We start from the raw sequence: 23,013 nt of genomic DNA, 5'->3' as shown, positions 1-23,013 counted from the left end.
TGATACCAGTGTCGGAGTTTAATTTGTACATATCAGCACTGAAGATGATCACTATGTGATCGAAAATCGATTCTGTCATCAATAAAACATCAATATTACGGCCAACGCTGACTTTCCTTTTAATTTATTCATAAACATCTACTTTACCTGATTCGCGTATAGGCCCTACCTTAATGACATTCCAGCAGTTGGAAATGTTGTAGTTTGTTTTCGGAGTTCTCTGTGGGCTACATTATTATTTGTTGGTAACTCGAACAGATAGCTTTTCGGCCGAGAGTAATATTAACATTTGTAAAATAAAGCGCAGGCCATTTATCACATCTATGTCACCCAAGCCGAAGAAATAGGTGACTTATTGCCAGTACGAGAGGTTTAGTTAACAGAGCTGTGCTCCAAGAAAAGGGAGCAATGCAGTAACATACAAGGGTTACTACCGTAGCGCTCTACTTCCCAGTCGCCCTACAGATTTAAAGAAGATAGCTCTCTGGAGGCGAGGAGCTGCTTTTGCAGCTGGGTGATAATCAGTAAATAACAGACAATGAAAGAGCGGTGCGGCGGGAGCTGTGGTTTTGTCTGTGGAGGCGGCGGCTGCGGCTGCGGCTGCGGCGGCGGCGCATGAATAAGGAATGCTGGCCACGCAACAGGAGCAGCTGCTTGCTGTCTGCGGTCGCACTGGCGGTCTGTACCAGCCTGACGACCTTTCACTGGCCATTCGACGGTCGCAGTGGCCGCTGCCTTTCGCACAACAGCGGGGCTCATCATGATTTTACAGCTTAACAGAAGTAGCAAACTTTCGAAAACCGTAAAATTTACTTAACTAAAACCCTAACACCAAAAATGTATCCATTGACCCAACGACGAGTCTGTATCGAAATGGGAGAACCGTCGTGCATAGATACTCTCAGAAGACAGCCACAATCGATTTTTGATTACCAGTGAATGACCTTTGGGAGTAAGACTAACAACAGGCTATCGGTACCAAACTAAAAAGTTATTCTTCTCAGTGAACATTAAAATTAATCAACCCTTACCATCGTTTTTGTATTTCATTTCAGACGTAACGTGGAGAGACGTTCAGTGGAAAAGAGTGCAACAAGTGTTTCACTTAAAAATATAAATTCAATTTTTTTTTAATTTACGCTCTCAGTTTTCCTTGCTTTTATATTCCGTCATAAAGACCTGTTGAATGCTCCCAGTACATGGTTAGAAATGAGTTGAATTATTTTAGACACTTCAAAGAGGCCACGTATCGAGTATATAAAAAAAATCACATGTACACTGTGCTCATATTGAAATAGACTACATTTGATGATGAATAACGTTGCTCTACTTTAGGGTGAATTAAATTCGCCTCTAAATACACAATGATGTATACTTCAAAGCGAACTTAATGATGACAGAAACGAGAATACCAATGGCGATATCTTAAAACAGTTGAAGGCAATTGGTTATGAAAGAGTCTGCGCAGTACGGGTTCTTCTGAAATTAAACAACATGCAGACATGCGCTACTCACAGGAACATGCAAAGATATATTTTCTTGCAAAACTGGTGGGGTAATATAAATTTAAACGTTATAGCGATTTAGAGCAGGGAAGCAGACATTATCATTGGATTAAATGATACCACAAAGCACATGCAAATTTCGTATCAGGTCATACAGACTTCTAATAAGTCGTATGGGACTATGATCATCTTTTGTGTCTAAGACTTGCGTTATCATTTGAACCGAGAGGCTTCTATACTATTCACGAGTTGTGCTCTTCGTGGATCTCCTAAGTCACTTGGGATTCAGACCGAAGATGTCTATTAACGGGGACGTATGAGAAACAATCCGGGTACATGCGAGTTTTAGCTAATGTAACTTCCATTGTTTGATAGATAATTGAACTAAATTCTGCACATGTTGCTATCATGTTATTGTCTAGAACTTGAATGTTTTCATTTTTTGTCAAACCATTTGATCAGGAGATTGCTGAATACTTTTAGAGCATCTACTACCACGTGAGGAAAATTTTCTCAAAGGTTCCTTTACTTATTACTTTCAAAATGTGGTAGGCTGTTCTTAGTTATTAGATACACACATCTGTATACCAGTCATTTAATACCAGTCTTCAAAATATCGAAACAATTTTTTTATTTACGTGCACAACACATAGCAATTTTTATTTTCCAAAAATTTTAATAAATTCGACAGTAGTACTTCTTGAAAAATCTTGCACCACTGGGCGTTGTTTCATAATACTATGTACAAAGGCTTTGTACAGTATGTACAAAATCTGTAGCAAAGTTTACCTTTTTGCATGCAGTGTTTCAATAGAAGGTGTTCCTTACACAGAGAAAAATGGAATTTGCGGGAAAAGATTTTATTAGCATTTATGCTCGAAACAAGTACCTTAGTGTTGGCATAACCATTCATCTTGTATTTCCAGTTTTCCTGTTGCTATTTTCTTTTGTTCTGATCTTTCCACCGTGCTCTTTTGCAATACCATTCACTGACATTTCAGAGCTAACAATATACACATAACTAATCTTCTTCAGTAGGTTTTCAGTGAATGAACTTGCACAAAATCCTAGTCTCATAAGGGTCCTGATTCCTGCAGTGTCAGAATCATTGAACGCCAGAAAAGCATCATATGAGGAAAATTCAAAAGTAGAAGTTGAGCAATATGTTGTCTTCTAAATGAGGTTGTTAGAGCTTTCGATGGGGCTCTTTGTTCTTTCTTGCGTGCATTTCTTTAATAAATCGTAGTCTTCGATGCTTTACAGATATCTTCTCTGATGGCAGGAAATAATAAAATATCGCAAATAAGAAGAGAATTGCATATAAAAGGGGGTCTGCAACTGTGAATTTATTGAAACAAGATAGGTTTTACATCATTTGTAGTACCAATTAAACTCCGAAAATTGGAGACAATATTTCTGACTTGCTACGGAATTACCTGGAGGGAAAAAAATTACAACATTGTTGATCAATTCATCTTCCAGTCTTTTTTAGAAATGAACAACTATTCTCTTACTGCGTATCTGTGGTAAACGTGTGATGACTGCTGTGGAATCTCGCCTTGCAACACGTAATGTGACGTACAACTGGTGGTCAACAGTCGAATACTGCTGTAACCGGCGTCATGGGGACACAGCCGTAATCACGGTTGATGTCTTGGGCCGGCCGCGAGGACAGGGGACGCGCCGCCTCCCCATCACCTGAGATAAAGAGCGCCGCGCAATAATGAGACGGGGCGAGATGCGACGTGCCAAAGTGGCCGCTGGCCGGACCCCCGCCCTCCGATGCAGCCGTCATCAGCGGCTGTTTCAGACACACACGTCTATGGCGCTAAGCTGTAGGGAAAGCCAGGAGGCCTTCACACGTCTAGCGAGCTGCACTTTATAAAAACACGACACGAGCAGTTCAATGGTAAGACACTGGACTTGTATCGGACAGAGGCTGGGTTCAAATCTCCAGCCTGAAGTGGTATCTCTAAATCGTTTCACGTGAATTCCAGGATGTTTGATTAAAAAGGCAATGCCTGTCTACTTCCTTTCTCCGTCACTCTCTGGCCGACTTACTGCTTCTTCGTCGACGGCGTCTGCCTTTTTAGAAAAGTGGGGAGTGTTTTCCGCCACCTTCCCTTCACCTATTATACAAGTGACTGTATATTCGCAAGCCTTCCCTTCCATAAGAAACTCTGTGAAAGCAGGCAAGAATCTATTCCAGTTCGTATCTGCCATGGTGCCACGTAATTATGAAAATACACACAAGCGTAAGATCATATTTCACACGTAGGTAAAGCGAATCCAATACTTTACACGTAACGCACACCACGTCCATTTGCCAGTTACATTACTCAGGACACAGAGGAATTGAAGACATTAGCTGCCAGAGGATCTTGATTTATGTCAACGGGACACATTCAGATTCGAATCCAGTTATCCTGTTTACTAGGCAGATGCGCTGACCAGTACGCTATCCGGACACAACTGTCACAACAACTACACGGACTACCCTAGCATGCCTCACGTCAGACCCAAATTCTCAGCTTATATCACGCCACAATGATGTAGTGGCCCTGCTCGTTACCCTCATTATTCGGTGGCATCTCGCCGATTCCCTTATGAATTCGCGATAGGTGTGCATGTCTACTGCAGGGATCATTGACCCGAAAGAAAAGACACCACGTATATAAAAAAAGCGATGGCGGCAAATGATCCCGTCAATGCATATGCACATCAAGCTCCAATTTTTCGGGAGTCCCTGCATGTGCTTCTTTTCAGGGATGGTCGTGGGATTCGGCTGTTCAGTACAGAATGTCAAATCAAAATGCCTTTCCACCGTTTAATTTCCATACTGTTACTTTACTGGGCTACCAGTTTCGGCGATCTTAAGGAATCCTGATCGACGTGTAGGAAGACTCCACGATTCTGGTCAATATAGGGGCCAGCTTCCAAAGACTGGTATTGTAGATTTCTGCTAGATACAGTGATCCGTTCAAACACCATCCGCCGACTCAATGATAATATTTGAAGGGATCGTTGTATGTAGCAGAAATCTACAGATATCAGTCTTTGAATGTTGGCCCCTATTTTGACCGTAATCGTGGTTTGAGACTTCCTACACGTCGGTCAGGGGGCCTGAAGACGCCGTAAATATCTCCGAAATTGATAGCCTAATAAACAACAACATGGAATTTAGACGGCTGAAAAGCGTTTCATTTAACATTCTTACGCGAATCGGCGAGATGCTACCCGGAGTGACCACTGGTTCCATATGGCATAGTGGTCAGCACATGTGTCTAGTACACAATAGACCTGGGTTCAAAATCCTGTCCAGCATAAATTTTCATCTAGCCTCATTGATATAAATCTATGCCCACTAGTAGCTAATGTCTTTAATTCCTGTATTCCTTCATTAATAGTGGCTGCATGATCAAAAAGGTGTCTCTTTTTTCGGACATGTCTGAATGAACAGACACCACATACACATTTACATTATTGGTAGTCATGGCTGCTAGACATCAAAGGAATCATCAAAAAAGGTTTAAAAGCAGTACAAGTATTATCATTATAGTAACGCTGTGTCAAAATGAATAAGGCAAACAGTACTACACGGCCAGAACCAGTATCTGATGACGCAGTCGCGCAGTACGATAGGGCAATTTACTCCTCGCCTTAGTCAATCAAACAGGCCTTGAGTCAGTTGTAGAGGTATGGTATTGCAGAAATTTTTACCACAACCTTGAATGCAATTACGGTATGTTGGCAAGCATGAAACTCTGTACCACGGTCTTCCTCTTCATAGGGTGCCAAGCATGTTCAACAATGAAAGAAAATCTAAACTTGCCAGTTGTTGAGTCCCTATACACAGGAAGCAGCCCATCGCAACTCATAGGTGAGTAGAATAATGCGCAAAATAATATACGCAAACAGTGCACTTTGCATCACACACTGGACATGATAATGATAAAGTATTAGTACAGGTGTCATACTATGTTAGCAATTCATATGAAATCAGCCGTCGATCTCTGCCGTCTTATGTCATATTTCGGCTTCCCCGTTTGCTTCTTTACACTTACGTTACGTCCCATACGGCCAGCCTTCTCAGTGTATGCTTGCAAGAAAGAAAATCCTAGGTCCAATTTACGACGATAACAAAACTATTTATAATATCTGAAACGTCCCCTTTGAACAATTATACATGACTGTGCTTAAATTGACTTACAATATTTTTAGCGCAATGCAATCTGACTTTCAAAAATCCCTACTAAAGAATATCCCTGACTAACATTAACCTATACGTTTCACAAATCACTTACCACACAAAAATCTTCGTTACTCGAACTACAGCAATACAGCGAGCGCCACTACTGCCAGCTAAATAAAAGATTCAAACTACTGAAGGCACTAACTACTAATAGGTATAGTTAGCAAATGAAAGATTTTGATAGAGAACAAACAATGTATTTACCTTACTAGTATTCAAAAGTCATAATATATATTGCAGTTCATGACATCCAGTCTTACAAATTTCAAAACTCCGCCATTACTCTCCCCAGATCCATCACTGCTGGTGGCTCACCTCCAACTGCGCAACGCTACGCGCTGTTAACATCCAGCTGACCAACACTACAGTGGCAGACAACAATGCAAACTAGCCACAGACTGCACACAGCACAGCCAGTGATTTTCATACAGAGCGCTACGTGGCGTTACCTATATAAAAACCTAAACAGCCTACTTACATATCTTTGATGACATTTAGCTTTAGTGTCGACGAGTGCTGCGTCATTCGATATTTACTGCAGGGACACAGTCAGCTTTTATGTCTACTCTATACAGAGATCATCAGTCCAATTAGGCTGAAAGTCCACTCTACAGCAATAAGCAAAGAAAACTAATCAGAAGTTAGATTGCTCCCTCAAAGTTATAACCTATCTCAATTCCTTTAGGAAAACAAGACTACAATTCCTTACTCAGAGCTGCAACTGATTGCTTTAGCTATCTGAGGTTGTTTGCAGATGATGCTGTTGATTATTCGCTAATAAAGTCACAGAAGATGAAAACAAACAGATATAGAAAAGATATCTGTATGGTGCAAATTTTTGCAGTTGACCCTATATAATGCAAAATGTGATATCATCCTTATGAATGCTAAACGGAACTTCGGTTACACTATGAATCAGTCAAAACTTATGGCCGTAAATTCAACTAAATATCTAGGAAATACAATTACGAACAACTAAAATTGGAAAGAACACATAGGAAATGTTATGGAGAAGGAGAACCAAAGACTGCGTTTTACTGGAAGGACATTTGAAATGTGCAACAGATCTACTGAAGAGATTGCCTACACTATGCTTGTCCGTCATCTCTTAGAGTGCTGCTGCACAGTGTGGAATCCTTACCAGACAGGGCTAACCGAGTACATCAAGAAGGTTCAGAGGAGGATAGCAGGTTATGTATTATCGAGAAATAATGGAGAGAGTATGGCAGACATGAAACAGGATTTGGGGTAGGCATGATTAAAACAAAAGCGTTTCTCTTTGCCGCGGGATATCCCAGCGAAATTTCTATCATCAATCTTCTCCTCCAAACGCTAAAATATTTTGGCGGTAACCTACATAGGGAGAAACGATCATAATAATAAAATAATGGAAATCAGAGCACCCACGCAAAGATATAGCTGTTCGTTTATTCCGCGCGCAGTTGGAGAGTGGAGTAATGGAGAAGAATTGTGAAGGTGGTTCGATGAACCCTCCGCCACACATTTAAGCGTGATTTGCAGAGTACCCACGTAGATGTAGATGATATCCAGTCGCTGTGTGAATATCTACTTCCAGTCGACTCTAACGTCTGTATTATTTGTGAGCTTAGATCGCGATTTTATGTATTTCACACTACGGGATAATATAAAACGTGGTTAGGTTTGAACGAGTGAAACCTATTGATCTGTCGAGTAAACAGGCTTAAAGAATACTCTACAGCAAGAAGCAGGCAAAACTTACCTCGAAGTTACAATCTTTCTTAATTCCTTTAACAATAGTACAGTTGCTGGGTGTTGCGACGGATTACTTCACTTAGTTGTAACAGATCCACTCTGCAAGCTGTCTAATTCTAATAACTTCGCAGTCGTAGATGGTACTGAACTGCGACTGCTGCACGCCAAGACATGGTTACTCGTTGAGCAATTCTCGAAGCTTCAGACCCAGTGAGGCGGCAAAGAGGTTAGCATATTGGATTGTCGTCCAGAAGGACTACGGTTCAAATCCCAAATCGACAGTCTAGATTCCGGGTGTGAGACATAAGTTTCCCCAGGGTATACAATGTTCAAATAACCTTAGGAATGTGGCGGCCGGATGATGTCGTCACAAACGCCGATACGTCAACGGGAGCTCACCTCACCTGGTTGCCTTCACGAAAGTTATTGGCCCATTTACGTTTCTCGTACTTTCCAGAAATCGCTTAAAATTAATGCAGGAATGGTTCCTTCGAACAGGTTGCGGCCGAGTTCCTTTCCCATCCTTCCCTGATAAGAGTTTGTGCTTAGTCTCAAATGACCTCGTTGCCGACGAGACTTTAAACTCTTAATTTTCCTTCCGTCAAATCTTCAGCTTACAAAAATTGCTCTGAGCACTATGGGACTTAACATCTGAGGTCATTAGTCCCCTAGAACTTAGAACTACTTAAACCTAACTAACCTAAGGACATCACACATATCCATGCCCGAGGGAGGATTCGAACCTGCGACCGTAGCGGTCGCTCGGCTCCAGACTGTAGCGCCTAGAACCGCTCAGCCACACCGGCCGGCGCTTCAGCTTACATTCACACTCAAGACGACAAAAGTCAAACCACTCGTATTTGGCAGCTGCCTTTCCCAGCTGCTACGTCGCGCCTCCGTGTTGGGAACGTGAAGCTCGCCAGGTTGGTGTGGGCGTGCAGCGCAGCCACTTGATGGCTCGCCTCTCGCCTCTCGCAGCCTGTGAGGGGCGCGGGAGGAGCAGGCAGGCGGCGTGGCGGCGCGCCTTTGTGCTCCTGAGGCGGCGGCTGCGGCTGCGGCCCGGCCGAGGTGTTGGGATGCGGCGCACGCTACAATGGGCATTATTAGTTTGATTCCCGGCCTTTTGATGGCGCCCGCCGTCCGTGCTGCGCCTCTCAACAAGCGGCGGCGCCTCTAGCCGCATCCCAACCCCGTATCTTAGCAGGGCCACCACAGAAACAAAGAGTTCGCCTTACTATCCGTCTGCCGCTCTTCACAGTACGTAGCGGAACATCCTTCTTCTCGCATTTTGTAAGAGAGCTACATAAATAGAACTACCTATGAATCACTCGATACCTGTGAAGGGTGTGTATTGCTAACAGAGCATAATTTTATAATTCTCATTGACTGTTTTCAAGATGCTAAAGGCATCTGTTACTATTAATTCCATAGAAAGAAAAGAACTATAATCCTCGACAAATATCGACCTTACATCAGGAAATGGCAAGACACCCACAATCATGTCTTTTACTGGGAATAATTATCTAGGCGTAGCAAGCCGAAAAATCTACATACACAAGCTGGCCATTAAAATCGCTATACCAAGGAGAAATGTAGATTATAAACGGGTATTCATTGGACAAATATATTATACTAGAACTGACATGTGATTACATTTTCACTGAATTTAGATGCATAGATCCCCAGAAATCAGTACCCAGAACAACCACATCTCGCAGTATTAACGGCCTTGATACGCATGGGCATTGAGTCAAACAGAGCTTGGATGGCGTCTAAAGGTACAGCTGCCCATGCAGCTTCAACACGATACCACAGTTCACCAAGAGTAGTGACTGCCGCATTGTGACGAGACAGTTGCCCGGCCACCAATGACCAGACGTTTTCAATTGGTAAGAGATCTGGAGAATGTGCTCGCCAGGGCAGCAATTCAACATTTTCTGTATCCAGAAAGGCCCATACAAGACTTGCAACATGCGGTCGTGCATTATTATGCTGAAATGTAGGGTTTCGCAGAGATCGAATGAAGGGTAGAGCCACGAGTCGTAACACATCTGAAACGTGACGTCCACTGTTCAAAGTGCCGTTAATGCGAACAAGAGGAAACCGTGACGTGTAACCAAATGCACCCCGTACCATCATGCCGGGTGACGAATACACGTTTCCAATGTGCATTCACCGCGATGTCGCCAAACACGGATGCGACCATCACGACGCCTTAAACAGAACCTGGATTCATCCGAAAAAATTACTTTTGTCATTCGTGCACCCAGGTTCGTCGTTGAGTACACCATCGCAGCCGCTCCTGTCTGTGATGCAGCGTCAAGGGACCACCGCAGCCATGGTCTCCGAGCTGATAGTCCATGCTGCTGCAAACGTCGTCGTCCGGTTCGTGCAGATGGTTGTTGTCTTGCAAACGTCCCCATCTGTTGACTCAGGGACCGAAACGTGGCTGCACGATCCGTTACGGCCATGCAGATAAGATGTCTGCCATTTCGACTGCTAGTGATACGAGGCCGTTGGTATCCAGCACGGCGTTCCGTATTACCCCGCCGATTCCATATTCTGCTAACACTCATTGGATCTCGAACAACGCGAGCAGCAATGTCGCGAGACGATAAACCGCAATCGCGATAGGCTATAATTCGAACTTTATCAAAGTCGGAAACGTGATGGTACGCTTTTCTCCTCCTTACGCGAGGCAGCACAACAATGTTTCACCACGCAACGCCGGTCAACTGCTGTTTGCGCATGAAAATCGGTTGAAACTTTCCTCATGACAGCACGTTGTAGGTGTCGCCACTGGCGCAACCTTGTGTGAATGCTCTGAAAAGCTAATCATTTGCATATCACAGCACCTTCTTCCTGTCGGTTAAATTTCACGTCTGTGTAGTAATTTTAATGGTCAATAGTGTAATTAAACTTTACTGAGAGGGGCCCTATGAAAAACGAGTGATCGTAGGACTATCTGAATTTGTGGAAACGTTTGTAAGGACACGTGGACGAGAAATAGCCAATAAATCATTGAAAGAAACGTATTTTAATTTCCCAACGAGAGAGCAACATCTGTTAACTGCGTACCATGTTTACACTTCAGGTTACAAATGTTGCTCGTAGTGACGACTATCTGCATCCATGACAGCCTGTAACCGCATCGGAGATACCATTTCACAATTATTTGCAGCACTTTTTTTTCGAGCCTGGACCATGGAATGGTCAGCTGTCGCGATACAGTTCGTGCACTGCTTGAATATCGCACACTGCGTCCAGGGTTTTTAGCCATGGCAACAGTGACTTCCTCATAAAATTGTGGTGCAGCTGGCAGTCGGCATCTCGCATTAGCAATTCCCAAATCACCACTTAATTCGAAGTCGAAATTGAGAATCATGTATTCACGAGCAAAGCGCTTCACACTCATTGTCCATATCCACTTTGACTGTGTGCACCTGTAATGCACACTGTTTACGGAACCGCACGACTGCTACGGTCGCAGGTTCGAATCCTGCCTCGGGCATGGATGTGTGTGGTGTCCTCAGGTTAGTTAGGTTTAAGTAGTTCTAAGTTCTAGGGGACTGATGACCGCAGATGTTAAGTCCCATACTGCTCAGCGCCATTTGAAGCATTTTTTTGCACACTGTTTGTATTTCAACCCTACGTCGCCGTACCAGTTTCGATGTCGAACAGTCTACTAATAACGCAAATCCTGCAGCACCCAGTCTGAAAATCATTTCTGTGTAGTTGGGTATCCATACGGAAAATAAAGGCAATGGAAAGATGTTCAACCACGGTGATACGGAAGGAGGGATTCGTGCAAATGTCGTCTGAAAATAGTGAAACGGATTTGTCCTAAGTATGGATGCTTAGAATTACTTGACCAGCCTTCTCGATATTTAGGTTATGATCAGCAACCGACATAGTGGCCAACAAAAAACTGCACAATGAAAGGTTCTTAAACTACCCCAACAAGCAGTAGCCTTGAATGTCATTTCACGAGTCTCTATAACTGAAAATATAAAACATAATGACCAACTCTAAGGTTGTTAATTAATCTGTTTTTATTACTGATTCATAAACACATAACAAACACTGGAAAAATTTTGACACTATCCACGCTGTAACATACATATGAGCAATCTATTGACACAAAGAATACGTGGAACAACATTCAATTTAATGCGCCGTAATCCCTACAATAAGACGAATACGCCTACTAAATGTCTGACCATCTAAACTCCTACCCTTTACTGCTGTACAACGCGCTGAGCTCACTCACATGCACCTCCAGTCGCTGTCGAGTGTCATGTCCAAATGCCGATACGTTTAACGATGCTACTGGAGCAAACGAAATGGTGAATGAGGAGTCGCGTGTTCGCCCATCACTCTCCGCCTCATTAGTTTTCACTCATATATACTTAAACACATTTATGTTAGTATTCTAGACTATCACTCTGGTAAATATAGATCATTAATATGTTTATGATAGCGATGTCTTGTACAGGGGTTGGACAAAACTATGGAAACATCAAACAAACAACACATTACCATGCCCAATACAGTGTAGGAAAACGTGGGGCATTCAAAACAGCTTGTAGTCGTCTCAGAATGGATAAATATTGGTCGAATAAGGGTTTCTTCCTGCACAATTGTGGCAAGTTAAGGTAACAATGATTGAGGTGGATAGCGATCACGGACTTTCCTCTCCAAAGCAGACCACAAAGCTCAGTAATATTGGAGATCTGGCGAATGTGGTGGCCAGACAAGAGGCGGCAATTGATCCTCGCTGCGGGCTGCATGAACAGCTGCCCTGACGCTTTGGAACACAGATCCTTAAAGGGGAAGAGACGCTGTACTATCGCATAGACCTGATCAGCCAAAGTGGTAACATAATCCTTGGCACTAATTTGTCCTGGCAGAGTAATCATGGAACACCACGAAACACCTGCCAGATCACCACCGAACCTCCGGTATGTTTCATTCTCCGAACGTAAACTCGGCCAGAAGTTGGAAACAATGTGAAACAAAGTTGATCGATTCTATTACTGCTTCAGCACTACATTTTCTTGTTACGGTCATTTTCATAAGTGATGAGTGGTTTTGGAATTCCAGCTCGCTCTCCAATTCCATGCTTATGGAGTTCCCTTCATGTTATTTTGATGATGACATTGTTCGGCAGTGTGGGAATCATTTCCGTAGTCCTCTTTTTTGTCACAGCTCTAGTCAATTACCGTCTGTCACGATCACTCAACAGAAATTTTCGTCTGCGATATAACTCAGTGGATGATGGTTTCCTGCTTTCCCCTGCCTGGGGTATAAATCATGGATACGGTGCCTCTTGAAACACCGAACACTTCAATTTTTAGACAACATAGTTGCGTGGAAATAGCAGCGTAGTTACCAACCGTGCACAGGCAGGGTGACGACTCCAGCGAACGACCAAATGGTGTAAATTTCCCTGAATATGACCCCATCACGGATTGAAACCGGTTGGCGACAAAATAAATAATGCGATTGCGATTGTCATTTTGAATAACTGACCGAACACTTAGACACCCTTGGCTAAGGAAGCACCCACAATTTGCCCACATTCGAACGCACTTAGCTAAGAAATAATGGGCTGACAACTACACAGAAGACTGTTCTGAACACGGCTGACACTTGCAATGTATTGAAAATAGTTGGCAGGTGTCGCTCGTGGTCAAATATAACAGCGCAACTTGCAGACGTACCTAACATCTCCATTTATCTTCGAACATGCAGTGCTTTCATATTTTTTCCGACCCCTATAAGGAGGCTATTTCAAATAAAAAACTAAACTAAATTCTGCATCTAACTTTATCGTTCCCGAGGTCGGGCCTCATTGTCGAGACACAAAGTTCGTGAGAAGAACGTGAGGTGCTGAAGATTGTGTGTGAAGAACCAAGGAATGCGCAAAACCCACCACTTGCCGACTGGTCTACGTTACATCTACATCTACATACATACTCCGCAATCCAACATACGGTGCGTGGCGGAGGGTACCTCGTACCACAACTAGCATCTTCTCTCCCAGTTCCACTCCCAAAAAAACGAGGGAAAAATGACTGCCTATATGCCTCTGTACGAGCCCTATTCTCTCTTATCTTTGTGGTCTTTCCGCAAAATATAAGTTGGCAGCAGTAAAATTGTACTGCAGTCAGCCTCAAATGCTGGTTCTCTAAATTTCCTCAGTAGCGATTCACGAAAAGAACGCCACCTTTCCTCCAAAGACTCCAACCCGAGCTCCTGAAGCATTTCCGTAACACTCGCGAGATGATCAAACCTACCAGTAACAAATCTAGCAGCCCGCCTCTGAATTGCTTCTATGTCCTCCCTCAATCCCACCTGACAGGGATTCCAGACGCTCGAGCAGTACTCAAGAATAGGTCGTATTAGTGTTTTATAAGCGGTCTCCTTTACAGATGAACCACATCTTCCCAAAATTCTACCAATGAACCGAAGACGACTATCCGCCTTCCCCAAAGCTGCCATTACATGCCTCTCCTACTGCTCTATCGGAGAGACACTGAAAACTCCAGCCAAGCATCTTCTACGTTCTACTTTATTGGTGGCTAGCAACGCATTCCATTTCCTTGCGCAATAGATATATGCTTTTTCCGCTTTCTTATCGTGCCTTTGTGGATTTGATATGAGGTGCCCCTTTCCAACTGTACCTACGTTCCAGAGTTCTGCAACGCTCCTGTCCTATGTAGCATAACACAGTTATCCCGGTGTATGCTCCAGTCATTAAAAGTCGCGCCTCTGCAGATCCCTTGTGGGTGCCGGTGTTCACCGCTGGCGTCTTGTGTTGCAGCGGCGGCAGCGCCTGCGCCAGCGGCAGCGGCAGCGGGCGGCGCGGCTCTCCGGCCACAACGACGGCCATAGCAGGTGAGTGAGCTGCCCTGCCGCCTGCAGCGGCGCGCCTCCATTTAAAAAGGAAATGGGCCCGAGATGAGGAATTAGCTGCGAGCGTGGGCGTATAACGCCATCAGCGGCCCGCCGCCCTTTGAGAGGACGTTGCCCTTCTTCTACTCGCCTACGTTTTTTAATCTTTACTCGAAAACAGATTTCCTTCGCTTTGACGTCGCGACGGCGCTCGGAGGCAAGTAGCCTCGATTGTTCTTTTCCTTTCTTTGTTAATTCATTAAGCCCACTGCGTGGCGGTGATGGCGTTACATCAGAGCCTGTCGGTCGGTCGCAGGCATCGCGAGTAAACTTTCGAGACGAGTCTCCGTGTTACGAAAGCTGCTGGAAAGAAACTCTCATGAATCTGTAGTTTTCAGTTTTCTCTCCCCGTTTACATATTTGCATTATTGATGCACGTGCAGTCATTCTGTTAAAGAGTTGGATATACATTGCAGCAAGTGTCGCATCATGTATAGACGATGTACAAAACTGTGTCGAAAACTCCGATGGGATGTAAAGGGTGTCTTCAAGCAAAACACTGACTGCTAGCGACATCCCATGATGCCACAGGGTACACCTGCCTCTTGACCATCTACGAATGATGAAACTTCCTGGCAGATTAAAACTGTATGCCAGGGCCGAAGTTCGAGCTAGGAGGTACTAGCGGAAGTAAAATTGTGAGGTGGGTCGTAAGTCGTACTTGCGTAGTTCCGTTGGTAGAGCACATGCTCGCGAAAGGCGAGGTCCAGAGTAAAAGTCTCGGTCCGGCACACAGTTTTAATCTGCCAGGAAGTTTCCAAATGAGCGCACACTCCGCTGCAGAGTGAAAATTTCATTCTGGAAACATCCCCCAGGGCGTGGCTAAGCCATGTCTCCGCAATATCCTTTCTTCCAGCAGTGCTAGTCCTGCAAGTTTCGCAGGAGAACTTCTGTGTAGTTTGGAAGGTAGGAGACGAGGTAATGGTCGAAGTAATATTGTGAGGACGGTCGTGAGTCGTGCTTGGGTAGCTCAGTTGGTAGAGCACTTGCCCGCGAAAGGCAATAGTCCCGAGTTCCAGTCTCGGTCCGGCACACAGTTTTAATCTGCCAGGAAGTTTCAAAATCTGCGCACACTCCGCTGCAGAGTGAAAATTTCAATTTACGAATGATGTCAGATCGATTCCGAGAAGTTCTGCTCGCAGTCCATCAGTGTACACTAATTTATTGCAGAAGGGCTTCCCTAGAAGCTGGCATTAATTCCTAAACTTCAACTGCCTACAGCGTTATTCGATGGCGTCGCCTGTCATGGGTTCCTGTCACGTAGTTTTTAACAAGACATCAGCTGCGTCCCCTCCAAGTTTCTTAGTATTGGTTTCTAGATTCTCTATGTAGGATTTAACAGTTCCCACAACGCATACCAATTTTTTTTATTGCGATGATTGAACAGTGATGGCTAGTGAAACAAGAGACAAATAAATAAACTGGGAGGAAGACGTGAACCGTAATCAGTCACTGTTGTACGGGACGCCATCGTACGTAGACACATCCTGTACAACCGTTCGTAATTTGTAGGTATCGTTTTCTGACACCAACAAATTTCAGGAAGGGCAATACCTGCACAAGAATCTCTTCTGTTACGCAGTGCTGTAGTACTACATCAGGCTATTGAACATAACAGTTCATTCCGTGAACAGATGTAACTGAATGTTGGAAACTGTATATCAAAAAATAAAAAAACAATGAGTTCCCGCGAGTTGTGAAAGTAACTAACTGCCGATGCGAATCTAAAATGTAGTTAATGAGAGTGGAAAACCGTGTCCACTGTTTGCGAACACTAATGTCGCTGGTAGGAACAGTTGTAGGTACTTAAAAAAAAAGAACCGAACCATAATCCAGTTTTCACGCAAGAAGGACCGCTTCGCTGCGTTACAACAGAATATTCTCATAAACTTATTCGCAGACAAAATAAAGGTCCTCTTAATTGGTAAATACTGCCATAAATTCAGGTTCTTCGCTACGAACTCCACTTTCTGAGAATATGTCTGCCAACAACGGTGGGAACAGAAACTAGTTGGTGCGTGCAGTTGTTATCTACGAGACATATTCCAAAACTAAGATCCGTTTGGACATAAAAAAATAAGTTCATGAGAAAAAGATTTTACTGACAGTAATATTTCACTGCATATCTACTTTACTCTTCTACATAAACGCCGTTCACATCTATACACTTTCTGTAAAGCTGCACCCGTTTCTTTAAACCCTCTGCAGAGAAGTCTACCACCAGGGAATTAAAACAGTTGGTAATGCCAGTCGTGAGTTGATCATCGTTTTGAAATGTAAGGAGAGTAACTTGGTGCAAGGTCGAGACTGCAGAGGGTACTAAAAAAGATCCAATGAATTTTCACCTTGGTTTTGGCAACGTTGTAAGCGCCCCGGATGTCGTAAAGGACGATTATGCCTGGTCACCGCGGTGTAGATTTTGGATAGCACATCCCAGTTTGGTTAGCGTTTCACAGTGCACCTCAGTTGTACTTGTTGACCCGCGAAGCATGAAACAAATCGGAAGGACCCCCTTTTTGTCGCAAAGAACGGTAGCCATTACTTTTTGATTCGACAAACGAGATTGCTTAAATATTTTTGGTTTGGTTGAATTTGAGTAGCGCCACTGCGCTGAGTGTTGTTTCGATTCTGCGTTAGTGTACGATACCCACGTCTCTTTGCTCTTAACGATGTGGAAAAATAAATCAGCTTCATCTTGCGTGAGAGTTTTTGAAACTTATCTCGCATACATTTTATGATGTCCAAGCTGTTCAGTAACAATCTCGTAAATCGAAGTTCCAGCATCAATTCGGAATTCATTAGCCAGACCACTGACAGTCAATCGCCGATCACTTCGAAATTTTTCCTTCACTTGAGTACTATGCCTACCACTCCGCTGTTCATAGTGAACATTTGAGCGGCCCTAGAAATTCTCGAGAGCATTTTCGAACTTGTTTGTCACTCATTATTTCACGTGCACACGCTAGGCATAACTCACTACGGATTTCAGAAGCTGACGATTTCGCCAGGAAACATCTATTCACACCGTGCACTTCACAACTGGCCGTATCTTAGATTGTCACGGCCATTGCGGTCTTTTCTCACCGTCTGACAAACGATTGCCGAACCAAACCAACAGTGCAGTAGGAATAGGTCGACAATGCAGTATGCATGGGACTTAATTCGGGGCTATCATCAATTGATTATTGGTCAGCGGACCTTAGTTTCGTTATACGCCTCACCGTTGGTCCAAACATTTTAGAGCAATATGGTCCTATAAACTGCTGAACAAGCCACGTGACTCACTCATCAAATGAACTGACGAAATACACTACTGGCCATTAAAAAGAGTAGTGACCGGTGTGTTACGACGAGCCAGTTGCTTGGCCACTATCGACCAGACGTTTTCAATTGGTGAGAGATCTGGAGAATGTGCTGTCTAGGGCAGCAGTCGAACATTTTCTGTATCCAGAGAGGCCCGTACAGGACCTGCAACATGCGGTCGTGCATTATCCTGCTGAAATATAGTGTTTCGCAGGAATCTAATGAAGGGTAGAGCCACGAGTCGTAATACATCTGAAATGTAACGTCCACTGTTCAAAGTGCCGCCAATGCGAACAAGAGGTGACAGAGACGTGTAACCAATGGCACGCCATACCATCACGCCGGGTGATAGCCAGTATGGCGATGACGAATATATGCTACCAATGTGCGTTTACCTCGATGTTACCAAACACGGATGCGACCATCACGATGCTGTAAACAGAACCTGGATTCATCCGAAAAAGTGACGTTTTGCCATTCTCGCACCAAGGTTCGTCGTTGAGTACACCATCGCAGGCGCTCCAGTCTGTGATGCAGCGTCAAGGGTAACCGCAGCTATTGTCTCCGAGCTGACAGTCCATCCTGCTGCAAACGTCGTCGAACTGTTCGTGCTGATGGTTGTTGTCTTGCAAACGTCCCCATCTGTTGACTCAGGGATCGAGACGTGGCTGCACGATCCTTTGCAGTCATGTAGATAAGATGCCTGTCATCTCGACTGCTAGTGATACGAGGCCTCTGGGATTCAGCACGGCTTCTCTGCCTGGTGATGACTGGGTGTTGTCCTTAGGTTAGTTAGGTTTAAGTAGTTCTAAGTTCTAGGGGACTGATGACCATAGATGTTAAGTCCAATAGTGCTCAGAGCCATTTGAACCATTCCGCACGGCGTTCCGTGGATTTAGACCAACGCGAGCAGCAATGTCGCGATACGATAAACGGAAATCGCGATGGGCTACGATCCGACCTTTATCAAAGTCGGAAACGTGATGGTACGCATTGCTCCACGTTACACGAGGCATCACAACAACGTTTCACCAGGCAACGCCGGTCAAATGCTGTTTGTGTATGAGAAATCGGTTGGAAACTTTCCTCATGTCAGCACGTTGTAGGTTTCGCCACCGGTGCCAACCTTGTGTGAATGGTCTGAAAAGCTAATCATTTGCATATCACAGAATCTTCTTCCTGTCGATAAAATTTCGCGTCTGTCGCACGTTATCTTCGTGATGTAGCAGTTTTAATGGCCAGTAGTGTTATGGGGATAAAAGCGAAGATATTATTTTTATTATCTGCCTGTCACATCATGCGACGTGCTCTCTTCAGTACCAAGCAAAATAAATAACTGCTGGCTACAAAAGGCGTTGTGTGTGGATGCTGTGAGTCAGTTTAACGTTGACAATGTGTTGTAGCAACTTCAACATCAGCTAAATAATGAAATGTGATACAGTGCTACTGATGTTAAGATGTGTAGAATCAAAACAAGACAAAGAAGAAAATTTCGAAGAAAATTGTTGTTGGTTATCTGTACGGTCTTTAATAAACGAAAGTTAACACTGTAGTTTTCGGTGAACGTGACGTGTATAGGTTTCCAGTACGAGGACCGTTTCACGAATTGTCCGCTCTTCCTAGAAACGCTGTCTCTAGAAGTGAACGTCTGTGGAGCGGCAGCTCTCGGCAGAAGCAGTGGGTCGGCCGCGGCATTATTCGCGGCGAGTTTATTGGACGGAGGCGCCAGCTGCGGCTATTAAAGCGGCCGTGAGGGACGGTGAGCGCGAGAGACGAATACGCCGGGCCGAGCAGGGCGACCTTTTGTTCTCTGCGCGGGATACAGCGATTTTTCGACTTATGGAGGAGGGTGGGCGGAAAAAAAAAGCCGGCGAAAAAGAGAGAGAAAGCGAGCACAGAGAAGAGGGAAAATATTTTACGAGGAAACTTTGCGGGCCCTCGAGCTAAAGAATACTGATGGGAGCAACCGAACATGCTGCCGCGCTACAAAACACTGAGCCACTAACAGTGAAGGCCGCTGAATCGCGCTGTTCCAGCCTTCTACGGCCCCCGCGTCTCGTGGTCGCCCTCAGTGGAGCGACGAACACAGCACAGTATTTCGCTAGTCGTCTATTCTCTAAAAATTCATATGTGCGATTCATAGTAACACCGTTGAGGACACAATATTATCAGCATCAGTAATTTGGGATAACTGATTACACGTGTATTGATCAAAAATTCTACAACGAGTAACATAGAATGGTAATTGTTTGGACAAGAGCTGCTGGTGTTGTTTTCGTGACTGTGTTACTTTCGTAAAAATACGAAGGTTGGTAGGGCTTTCGTTATTTTCTACGGGATGACAACGAAGAAATCATCATCATCTATCCTGACTGAGAACTGTTAATGTACTACAGTAGCACGTATTTGCTTAGCAGTTAAGTCCCATAAGGTTTTACACACATTTGAACTTTTTTTTAGTATACGAGCTTAGTTTGGTTCAAAAAATGATTCAAATGGCTCTGAGCACTATGGGACTCAACTTCTGAGGTCATCAGTTCCCTAGAACTTACAACTACTTAAACCTAACTAACCTAAGGACATCACACACATCCATGCTCGAGGCAGGATTCGAACCTGTGACCGTAGCGGTCGCGCGGTTCCAGACTGTAGCACCTATAACCGCTCGGCCAGTTTAGTTTGTTTCGAAGTGCAAATTAACTATTTTCACCCATCAACATTAATTACTGAAATAAGATAAAGGCGAGATCGATCGTGGAAAGGTGCAATTTAAAGTAGATCACTCCAGGTATAAAACGTTTCGTTCTATAGTATGAAATATGCGCGGAAAACATTACAAGGCAGTGGTGGCATATTCCAGATGTGGGCGACTAGGTTACATTCTTAATGCTGTTGTCAAGCATTAATTCTGTTCACGCGTAGGGAAGGCTGAAACGTCCCCTTAGAAAAATTAATTGATTACTGTGTTGGTAAACCCCTTACGTTACTTGATTTTCAAACAGCTGAGCAGAACTGAACGTACTCATACATTTCTCTCTTTACTTATTCTGATCAACACTAAACTGACGCCGGCCGCGGTGGTCTCGCTGTTCTAGGCGCGCAGTCCGGAACCGTGCGACTGCTACGGTCGCAGGTTCGAATCCTGCCTCGGGCATGGATGTGTGTGTTGTCCTTAGGTTAGTTAGGTTTAACTAGTTCTAAATTCTAGGGGACTGATGACCACAGCAGTTGAGTCCCATAGTGCTCAGAGCCATTTGAACCATTTGAACTAAACTGACACACAATATTTTCAGCGCAACGCAATCTGACTTTCAATAATCCCTACAAAAGAATGGCCCTGAGTAACAATAACCTATACCTTTCATGAATCACTTACCTCACAAAAATCTTCGTTACTCGAACTACTGCAGTACAGCGAGCCCCAATACTGCCAGCTAAATAAAAGATTCAAACTACTGAAGGCACTAACTACTGATAGGCATAGTTCCAGCACATGAAAGATTTTGATAGAGAACAAAATCCAGTCTTACAAATTGACTTTCTCTGACGGACACACGTGCAGATCATCCGCTCTCAAAACTCCGCCATCTCTCTCCCCACATCTGCTCGTACCACTGCTGGCGGCTCACCTCCAACTGCGCAACGCTACGCCCTGTTCACATCCAGCTGCCCAACGCTACAACAGCGAATATTTCAACAATGCCATCCAGCCAGAGACTGCATACAGCACAGTCAGTGATTTTCAGACAGAGCGCTGCGTGGCGTTACCAACATAAAAACCTAAACAGCCTACTTACAAGGCGAATGGGAGACTTGGATTCATCAGTAGGTTTCTGGAACAGTGCAACACACTTCTAAAAGAATCTGCATATAAGACGGAAGTGCGTCCAACTCAACAACATTGTTCGGGCGTCTGGGGTTCTTATCAAGTAGGAACGATAGCAGGAAGTGAATACGCGCTGTTACGAAGGTAACATGTCGTTACAGGCAGTATGCGTGGGGACATGGAATGGGAATCTTCGGAGATAGGCGTCTTTGCTCTAGCGAAACACTGTTGGGAAAATTTAGAGAACCTGTATTCGAGACAGTATGTGCGACAGCTGTGTTGTCACCACCCTGTAGCCGTGTAAGGTAAATGAGCATATTTTATCCTTGACAAGGTTCATCTGTGCTATCACGTGAAATCCAGACCACGCCCACTTTCCACGGTATTTACGCCGTTCTTCGACATCCGACTCGTCAGTCGGCAAGGCTCAGCACAACCAGGAGCACCTCCGAAGATGTCCAACGTAGCTTTGGACGAAACGTCAGGGATAGAAAAGTTCCACGGACCTCGGTCATACAGCCCGGAAGAATTCTCGGCAGCCGAAACATCCGCTCGTGAAAGCCTTCATTGTATGAAAATGAGAATAATATCAAAGAAAAAAAGGGTGCACAAAGAGGCATGTTATAGTCAGATTTTCCCAATTTACTACGCGAGTCGAATGGGATAGAAATATAAGTAGACCTGGGGGATCACCCTTCGCGCCGCAAGACCTGTGAAGCTGATAGGACCAGAAAATTATTCAACAGAGGTGCGGTTGCAGTGGAGGGCCGTAAGATAATAAGAAAAGCGCGGGTAGCGGCGGTGGTACGGCCTCGCCCCACCGACCAGCTGACCGCGAGATGCGGCCAGCCGCCCCCCGCAGCCACATCCGCAACCGCGGCCGCTGCCTCCTCTCAAGAAACCGGAGAACACAGCTGCCGTACAAACTTTGGCATCTCTGAGGCTCTAGAATTTCTCCAGATTTCTTCACAAATTAAACTACTTGGAAGCAGCTCTTTGAAACGCGCCTTCTTCCTACTTGCATCTTGCAGCGTACTTATCTTACGATTCTTGTTCTTTACCACTTCGGCATTTTGGCTTCGTTCGTCAAACTCATAAGAAACGATGCATCATTTCCAGGCAAGTTCCTTCCTCTTAAAAGAGCTTGTGTTGTGGTCTGGAGTTTCAACGCCTACCAGTTTCTCATTTACAGAAGAAAGAAGTCATAATGGGTACTTTACGCTGCCCTGCCCCTTACCCCCCTCCCTCACTTAATTTTTTGTACTGGAAGAACGTTTCCTGGACAAGTTTGTATTAATGGTGCTTCCAATAATGTTAAAAAGCCTGTCTTCAAATTCACTACGAAGTTATTTGCTGAGAAGTAACTTTTACAAGCTCGTCTGCGTTCTGATTATATCGCCTAGCTGACTTGTCACGTGGTTTTTGCACTTGCTGAG

At 44.4% G+C, this 23,013-nt stretch overlaps 1 long non-coding RNA gene across 1 annotated transcript in view; it reads left to right on the top strand.

Moving 5' to 3' along the window:
- The window catches only part of LOC126285111 (uncharacterized), a 650,989-nt gene that overhangs the window by 282,717 nt on the left and 345,259 nt on the right, over window positions 1-23,013 (top strand). Inside the window, exon 2 of the long non-coding RNA XR_007551601.1 lies at window positions 14,318-14,391. This is a non-coding gene — a long non-coding RNA (uncharacterized LOC126285111). The remainder of the gene's footprint in view (window positions 1-14,317; window positions 14,392-23,013) is intronic.

This window comes from Schistocerca gregaria, chromosome 1 (genome assembly GCF_023897955.1).
Source record: "Schistocerca gregaria isolate iqSchGreg1 chromosome 1, iqSchGreg1.2, whole genome shotgun sequence".
Lineage (NCBI taxonomy): Eukaryota > Metazoa > Arthropoda > Insecta > Orthoptera > Acrididae > Schistocerca > Schistocerca gregaria.
The sequence above is the reverse complement of the archived record's forward strand: the minus strand, read 5'-3'. Positions and strand labels throughout refer to the sequence as shown.